The sequence below is a fragment of the Morone saxatilis genome, unplaced genomic scaffold (genome assembly GCF_004916995.1).
Source record: "Morone saxatilis isolate NCDOM2014 unplaced genomic scaffold, NCSU_SB_2.0 Contig24, whole genome shotgun sequence".
NCBI lineage: Eukaryota > Metazoa > Chordata > Actinopteri > Moronidae > Morone > Morone saxatilis.
This window is the reverse complement of record NW_023339807.1, coordinates 2771900-2781294: the sequence shown is the minus strand read 5'-3', so window position 1 is coordinate 2781294 and position 9395 is coordinate 2771900.

Here is a 9395-nt window from a genome sequence, read left to right as displayed (position 1 = left end):
CTTACATAAATATGGGCCTTATAATCCAAATCAAATCTTTGTTTCATCTTAATTCATGGAGGGTATGTGTTGTGTGTCATGTAAGCAATTTCCCATAATTCTGTGGCTAACACAGGGAAGTATTAGAGTGTGTTTACGTATAATACACATCACCTGGTGTGTATGTGTGTGTCAGAGCATGGTCTGTGCACAAAGAGAAACATGGAACCAGTTGATGTACAGTACACCCCCACTGCTGGAGCAGATGCACAGTCTGCATAATTCTCTGACAAAAACCTTTGTGTGGATGTGTCATAAGACTCTAGCATTTAAACAGCAGCAGTACATTAGTAAGGCACAGTTTTTAATGGCATATTTATCACAGTTTTATTCAGGAAATAAGGTATTTTGATTTAAAGTTAAGGAGTTAAATTTTGCATTACATTACATCTGAGAGTCATCAATACACCATGTCAACATCTTAATGTTTATCCAATCCTGAACCAATGCATGTGTGTGCAGATGTGTCTGTTCCGTTTGAGGGCAGGGACCAAACAAAACACATCTGGAAGCTCCCAGAGCCACCTCACAGTGCTTTCTGTGTAAATTAGGGCTGTCCCCAAGTTTTTCCTAGTCGTTTATGATATTAATGTAATCATTTCAATATATATGGTAGAAGCAGTCTCGTTGTTTAAAACACAGAATAAATAACTTCTAACTTTTTAACAAAAACAAATACTTGCTGACTTCTTGATAAAATGGATGATGTATAACGTTACTTACAAATTAACTAGCTACAAACTTGCTCCTCTCGTTTCACACCTTTCCTGTCCCTGCCTCATCCTGCCGAGCATTCGTAGTCTCTGGAGTCATAGTCCTGGCTGGAGCCGCTGCATAAATCACCTGGCCTCCTATTGTGTCGGAGGCTCTGTTGCCCACTTGCCCCACTCTGGCTATGGTACTTGTTCGCACTCCAGTGCTAGTGCTGTAAACAAACCTCTCCCGGTACTTAGAGCTTGCAGTCACAGTACAGTCAGTTAATAGGGCCGCTTACTAGCTAGTGGCAGCAGCTAGTACAGTTAGCATATGTAGTAGCGCTGTGTTACAAGAGAAAATGCCTGTGTTGCAAAGAGGCGTGACAAGGCACAGCTTCCGAACGGATTTTGACATTACGTTTGTTTTCTGCGACTATCCTGCTAATGAAAAGTGCATCGACTAAGACCTCTTCTCATCGTGTAAGAGTTTAGTCGACTATTAGGGGACAGCCCTAGTGTAAATGTTCTCATTCATGCTCATCTCAGAGCCTCACAGAGATGGTCAAAAACACCTTGAAACATGAACATACAGCGAGCCGTGCAGGAGCTGATATGAGGATGCCTCATGTCTCTGCTTTCACCAACACAGCGGCAGAGGCAGGGAACACACTCTCAACAGATGCACTCCTGTGTCACATACAATACACATGGATGAGGACGTGCTTACGTGCACATTCAGACACCTATGTGACACATTATGCTCATACGCTTACCAAGCCTACTGCAGAGAAACCGTGCTCCCTTTGCAGCAGAACGCCGCAGCAATGTTGTGTAAATTTATTTAAGGCTTTAGGAAACACTTCACATATTTGAGTGGCATCCAACAGTGTCGTCTCCGGCAAGGAGACCTACTTAGCTTACCATGCTGCTAGTGAAGCTAAAATAGGTTAATGATTCAATTTGTTACACAAGCGTAGCGGTAAAAATTGGTTTCCGAACTGCACGTTAGTCCACATGGCGGCATGTAAATGGGGCCGCATAGAATATGGCTGCAGCAAGCTCAGCCTTGACTGCAGGGCTTCTTTGTGCATCTGTCAATCACGCAGCCTGTCAATATGAGCCCCAGCGCCCATTAGCCTCGCTGTATGGTGCTAGAAGATGCAGGAATCTGCTGCATGCATACTCACATGTGTGTTGAGTAAAGCCCTGACATACATCCAATCTGTCCACCTAGTTTCATCTTAAAGTTTAAAACAACAATAATTTCTGTCTGTATGTCTACTTTATAATTGCCTTTAAATTTTAGCAAGAGCATACGGTACACTGTTGACTGACAGGAAATTAATGAACAATTTTGATAATTAATCATTTATGTCATGTATCAAGCCACACATTCACTATTTCCAGTTTATCAGAGGTGACAATTTGCCACTTTTCTCTTTTTTCCTTTATTGTAGATTGTATATATTAAGTCAGACAAACAAGTAGGCTACTTTAAAGCTGTCATCCTGGCCTCTGGGAAATAGAGATGAGACTATTTTCTTGATTTGTATAGATCTACAGTCAATAATGAAAATAATAGAAAATAGGAGTAGTTACAACCCTACATGAATCTGTTGTGTAATAATTGAATAAATATATATTAATGTAGTACGTGTAACATCCCTTAGAAACACGAGAATATGGAGAGAAATGAATTTCAGCACTAAAACATTCCGAATGATGAACACATTCTCACTTCCAGCTCGTCAAATATGGCAGCTTGGTCAGTGGCCAGTGCTTCAGTTGCGTCAGTTTTGCACTAGCTGGGCTCCATGGTAAAGTTAGCAATACATATACAATGTCCACTTACACCTTGAAAATACTGAAAAACATTTAACATTTTATGAGTTTAAACAGTTTAACATAAATATGTTACATAACTTACATCTGTAATGTACTGCAAGTTGAATTGAAGTCAACATTGACTTTTTGTTTTACAAGGAAGACAAACAGCGGTCTCCTGGGTGAAAGGCCTGTGTTTGTTTGACCCATCCATAAACCCCAACCTCCTCCACATGAAGACTTTCTCGCACTACGTCATCAGACTTCAACAGCCTATCAAAGCATAATGCCAGACGGGCGCGTCCAGAAATGAAGCTAGAGGGGTACATACAGCGTCCTAGTTTGAAGGGTAGGGCCATAGACCAAGCTGCCATGACAATTTGGGAGCTGCTGTGTGTTTTGGTGAAAAGGCCTTTCTCAGAGGATTATACATGAATGTGCTGAAAGTACAGTTTTAATAGTCATGGTGACTGGTGTGTTAATATAATATTTCTTCAGCTGAAACACAGCTGAGACTCATCTGATTGGTTACACTGTTGCACACATTCAAGTTTTTTTACACTAATTATTGTGTAGCAAGCTAATTATACCAAATTGTATTATCAATAAAATATAGGCTATATATTACATATTGGGTGTAGAGATATGTTTTAATTTGCGTTGATGAATCAGATTCCAGAACAAAGTGAAAATGATCTGTAAATTGACTGTTTGTGAGGAAATCAAATAATTTTAATAACTTAATAAACTGCATCATAGCACTAATTACATAGCATCAGAGATCGCATGGCCTCCTGAAAATGTGGACGTGTTCCCAACATTGAAAAATGTATAGTAGGCTGTGTAAATTGAGTACAACTATTTATTTTTAAAATACAAAACTGAAAAAGGAACAAATTAAAGGTTGGATGGGCCATATAAGGTCAGTTATACTGACTAATTCAAGTTGGGTTGTTTTATGTATGGACAATGAAAAATAAATTTGTCACTGCTTTTGAGACTAATTTGTCTCCATACAGGAAACAGGACTTTTAAAAGTTATATATAGACATATTTTTGAGATTGACATTTATATATCAGCAAACAACTATTTATGTAAAAATATAGTGGAGTCATGGTGTCCTGAGCAGAGAATGGTGTTACTCTCCCTCTGCCTGTGTTACTATCCGCTCTGTGGTTTATTGCCACAGCAGGTCTGCTCTGTGAGCAGCTGAGTAGAGCGACTGCTGTTTTTATCATCTGTGTTGATGAATTAAGGATTTATTTAGACAAAAACAGAGTTGGTGAGTGTTGGAACAGTGGAAAGACTAACAAAGACGATTTTGGTGAATTTTACTTTGGTTCTTGTTATGTCACAATAATATGCAGGTAAAATGATCACTTTTGTCTATAAAGTCTGGTGGTGAGTTATAGCATTATTACGGCTGTTTCTTGTTAAACAAAAGGTCTACCTCTTTAGGGATCCTTTCCATTATGTTATCAGACACAAATAAGCACTTTTAGTGGTACATTTGTCCCCAAGAGTTAGCTAACGTTATATGGCAGCCATAGCAGCCCATTTCACAGCTATTTATCATCTAATCAGCGAATTAAGGGTTAGGGTTTATTTTCTACCAAACCAGGGTTGGCAATTGCTGAAAAGACTGTCGAATGACTAGCAAAGACAAAGGTTTTGGTGAGTTTTATTTACTGTCCAGTCTGGTCATCCTTAGTGCTCATTGTTTTGGTGTAAGATGCTGGTGTGCTAGCATGACTTCTAATGGCAAGTACATTTCATTTATACAACCTTTAAATTACAGAATAAAATTAAATGAATTTGGTTAGTACGAATTGACCTTTTATCAAACAGCCCAAAAAACCTTTTGGATCTCAGTTCATGAAAGAAATGGTGGGATGAATTAGTTGATATGTATGTATGAGATCTGAAGGCTGTCAGTTAAACATATGGTGGGGGCAGCACTAATTTCACAGTCCATTGTGGGAGCTCATGCTAGAAAGGTAATCAATACCTCATCTCAAAGGCATAGCTAACCTACTTCAACAATAGCTGTGAATTTGCATCAATCCATATGTGGCACATAGGTTTGATGAGTGATATGACTCCAGTGCAGCATATTAGATGCACTGAAGGGAAAATCTTCACTCGTCTGCTCCAAACTTTATACCTTCATTACTGAACCTTCAGAAGCCTTCTTCTTTGTTTAAAATGTGAACAGAAGATGGAGACGTGGATGCCGCAAGATTTTTCTCCCATTCACATCTTTCATCCACAACAAAAAGAGCCGTCTTTACATCAAAGACTGTTTGCCTATGTGTTCTTAGCACCACACTGTACCCTACATCCATCCATTGTGACTGCATTTATGCTTTCACGTTCTATTTTTCAAACAGCAACATATGGATTTAATAGATATTTCTTGGCTGCCACTTGACAGCCACTGAGAATTTTTTGAAATATGATGGTTATTATCCAAACTGTATTACTAGTATAATGAGGGATAAGTCACTGAAAAGAAATAGATTAGAAAATAGATATACATCTGAGGCACAGTTTCCCAATGTCACAGAAATATATTTTAGTTTTTCATGAATTGAACATAGTTAGATAGTTAAAAACATAGAAACATAAATTGTCATCATAAATTTGTGTATAATGTTTAATGTTGTATTTCTGCCAATCCAGCCATTTTGTCTGCTCTTCACTTTGAGACCTTAAACAGGCAGACAGTTCAAACCAGCTGAAGAAAGCAGGGCCGCTGCTCAAGACTTCTTACACACACACACACACACACACACACACACCTCTGGCTCACCTTCCTTCATGGTTCAGTGGTTATTCATTCAATCACGCCAACTTAACTCTTTCAAACACACACACACACACGCACACATTGACACAGCCACATTAACATATCCCACTCCAGCATTTAGAAGCAGCCTACTGTAACATATAGGTAAAGCTCAGTCAATTACAGCAGATTAAATTGTGCTTACATGTATTAACATGGGCAGTTATGTGTAGCTCACTTGGCTATGACCCCATTCTCCCTGCTGCAGTATAGCATATAGAAAATGCATAAAATTACAAGTGTCAGTCATTCAAAGAAGTATAATCAGCAGCATTTTAATGTCCAATAATCTTTAGTCTGAATTCTGTAGAGAAGAAGACGCATCAAGGGAATTGTGTAACAGGTGACCAATAGACCAATAGAATCATAAGAAATGTAATAGAATGTATGAAAATATATATGACATTGAAACTCTGTTTGGTGGTTAAGACCACTCATGTAAAGCAGCATTAAGTGCACATTTTATGTGCATATATAATCAGCTCAACCTGTGCCAGATTAGAGATTTATGAAGGATAAAGGTGTCAGTGCCTTAAACCAAGTGCTTCTTGGTGGGTCGTCAAAAAGTGTCTAAAACCCTCCCCCAACATCTTTTTTACGTCATAATCCAACAATCATGCCCGCTTTACAGTGAGAAAGAAGCCAGGATTTTAATTTTCATCTCAAGCTTTCATCGATTCTGTATTTACACAACTACTTCACTGTCACTTTTTCTTTCACCTAAACCATGCCTTAACTTACCTCTATAAACAAATATCTGTATATAAATGCAGATGTCTGTGGGCAAGGGACCAAGATTTTGGCATTAGAAGCGTTCTAGTTTCCGTTTGTAGTCTCACGAAGTAGTATTGACCAATCACTTTTGAGTGGGCTTTATTTGCATGCAGGTAAACAGTCTGTGAGGAGAGAAAAACAGGCAGAACACATTGGCCAAAATTCAATCTCTGAACCCATCAGCTATGGTCTGACGACCTCCACACGCTTGCTGCATGAAGAACGCACTACTTCCTGCACTGGTAGTGAGGTGCAGAATTGTCCAATATGGTCTTAATTCCTAGGATAATGTATCCTGACTTTGCTAGATGGTTTGTTACACAGAACCATCTGGGAAGCTGTCGTTGGAAACTACACTACAACTAAAAAAATACTCAGCAGGTGATTGGATGAACCATCTGTCTATCACAGACAAACTTCAAACAATCAGAATGAAGAGCAATATAACGTAGTCAAACTCTTACCAAAGCCAGTCGGGAAAAGAACAAAAACATCTTTTCCATTAAGGAAAGCCTTCAGTGCTATCCTTTGCTCTTCTTTCAGTGAAGAAATACTCTCCAGTTCCAATATTACTGATGCTAGCAGCATGTATGCTAAACTCTATGGTAGCCACCATTGTTATTTAACAAACATTGGGTCACACATAGCGCCCACCCCTGTAGATTTCAGGATCTCACGAGTCCAGCAGCCCCACAAGGTTAAGGATAAGGGATGACCATACGAAATAGAAATAGAAAAAAAGTATTTTAAGATAGTATAAATAAATAAAACTTAGCCATAACAAAGTTGAGCTAGCATTAACTGTGAGAAACGTGAGTGACAAAACCAACCCAGCCTCACTCCCAAGTTGCCAGTTACTGCTGTCAGTGGCCCTCTGCTTCCAAATATGACACTATAGGTATCCCTCAATTCTGGATGTGCCCGCCAAGTCAGGTGATGAAGTATAAAGAGCGAGAAAGTCAGCGTATGAAGGTTGTGGGGTGGATGGATGGATGGCTCAAACAAACACAGGATTTTAACCCATGTGAAACCAAAAGCAAACAATTTATTTTATGTAACGTATGGAAATGACATTTTATTCATATAAGAACATACAAGTACGTAATGTAATTACGATATTTTCTAATCCGAACTAAATAGTTTTTGCATGAAATTGTGGCCGTTTCACAATGAGACACACACAAGCTTAATTTGAAATGTCTCATAAGTGTTTAATGCTACTAAAACTACTGTTTATCACTCTTCCTATTGAATTTAATACATTCATTTAAATATATATTCATTACTCACCCTCAATATCGAGGATGCTTTTTGCATAGGTGATAATACTCTTGCATGTGCTCTTTAGGTTTTTGCCCAATGTCCTGTTTCTAGAAACCCGCATCCAGTAGCTAGCAGTATCGTTCTTTTAAGGTGCCTTATTCTCATTGGATCGACATAAATTAATTTAATTCATCAGTATAATGAACAAACACAATAAATTCATTTAATGCAAACATATTTCTAGTTTTTGAGTATAGTTGCCACAACCACCATTCCCCCTAATTATAACCATACCATAGTTCCCTTGTGCATGTTAAGATTACAAAAAGTTGCTATTAAGCATACCAAGTGTGGCAGAATTGTGCAGTCTGTGTGGTGATAGCGTTGGGCAAACCTCTCATTTCCAAACCATTCTGACTGTTCAAGAACAGCATCTTCCAGAGCTGACGGAGGTGAAAGTGAGGCTGAATGGATGGCAATTTGACCGTCCGTGGGAGAGATGACAGCTCGCAGCGAGGCAGACAACCGGTCAGTCACCCTGAGACCTAACCTCCGTCTTTTCCTGTCTCTCACCAGCAATCTCTCTGCCTCTGCTAGTCTGTCTGTTTTAGACACACTCTAGTGGCGCCAACTGTGTAGCTTGGTTGTAACCTAAAGTATACAGCATCACAATTCATGACTGGGCTCTTTGTTCAATTTGATCATTTTATTCTCATACTTCAGAATATTTCCTGGGCTAAGAGGCTTCATTGATTCAGTCTACAACCCTTCGAGGCATCCCTCCCTGCGTACCCATCCTCTATTAATCTTTCCTTTCATTCCCATCTCTCCCCTTTCCTCTCCTTCCTCATCCCCCTTTCATTACCACATTTCCTCCCATTCCCTTTTTTTGTCTTTCCTTCCTCCCTTCCTTGTTTCCTTCCTTCCTTGCTCCCCTTCTCACTCTTAAAACCTCAACTTGCACGGAGGATGTAGCGAGGCGAGACCTCCTGTCGTCGGTGGGAAAAAAGGGAGAGACCATCAGCTCGCAGACAGAGGGATGCAGCAAAGGTATAGGTTGGAAGGTAGTAGTATAGGCCTACTCAGTCCTCCCTCACCCTCCCCTCCCTCCCTGCATCCCATCAGTCCCCCCCCCCCCCCCCCCCTTTCCTGGTGCCAGGGGTGTAATGACCTGCTGGATTACAAAACAGCCTCCCATGTGTCATGCCTGTTCTCTGTGCCAGCCGAGAGACAGCGGATACCCAAGCTCCTGGAGCGCTGGTGAGGGGACAGAGAGAGAGAGAAGAAAGGATGAGAGGAGGAGAGAGAAGGGGGTAGGAGAGAAAGAGGAGAAGTGGGAAAAAAAGAGTAGGAGATGCAGAGCGAGGGAAGTTGAGAGTAAGAAAAGAAGAAAACAAGCCAAGAAGGGAGGTAGGAGGGGAGAAAGCGGATAAAGGGGATATGATGGAAGCTACTAATGAGGATCGTAGACGCGGGTAAGGAAAGAGAAAGGGTATGTGGTGCATCTTAAAACACTAAAGTTCTACATCATTACGCTTTACTTGGGGGAAATTATAGTGATGGATAGTCTTGTTACGTGATAGCGACACACTGTAAGATGAAAGATGTTGAAGTAAGAAGACAGGTACGCTGAGATCAGTATACAGCGCATCAGTGCTACGCATGTTCACCCTCGAAAGGGACAGCGCGAGCCTGGTTAAGTACACATCTACTCTGTCAGACAGACAACGCTATGGACACCTGCTGAATATTCACAATCAACCAATTTCATACATTCACACACGATTCATTTCACCTGGCATTATTATCCGAACTAGTGGTCTGGGCATCTTAATGTACGTCTACTCATACATACTCACATGAGGCTCCTAAGGCATGAATTTAATTTCCAATCACAATAGTAAGATTACCCCAGCTTTGTAAACACTTCTGTACTCTGCCAGCTTTATCT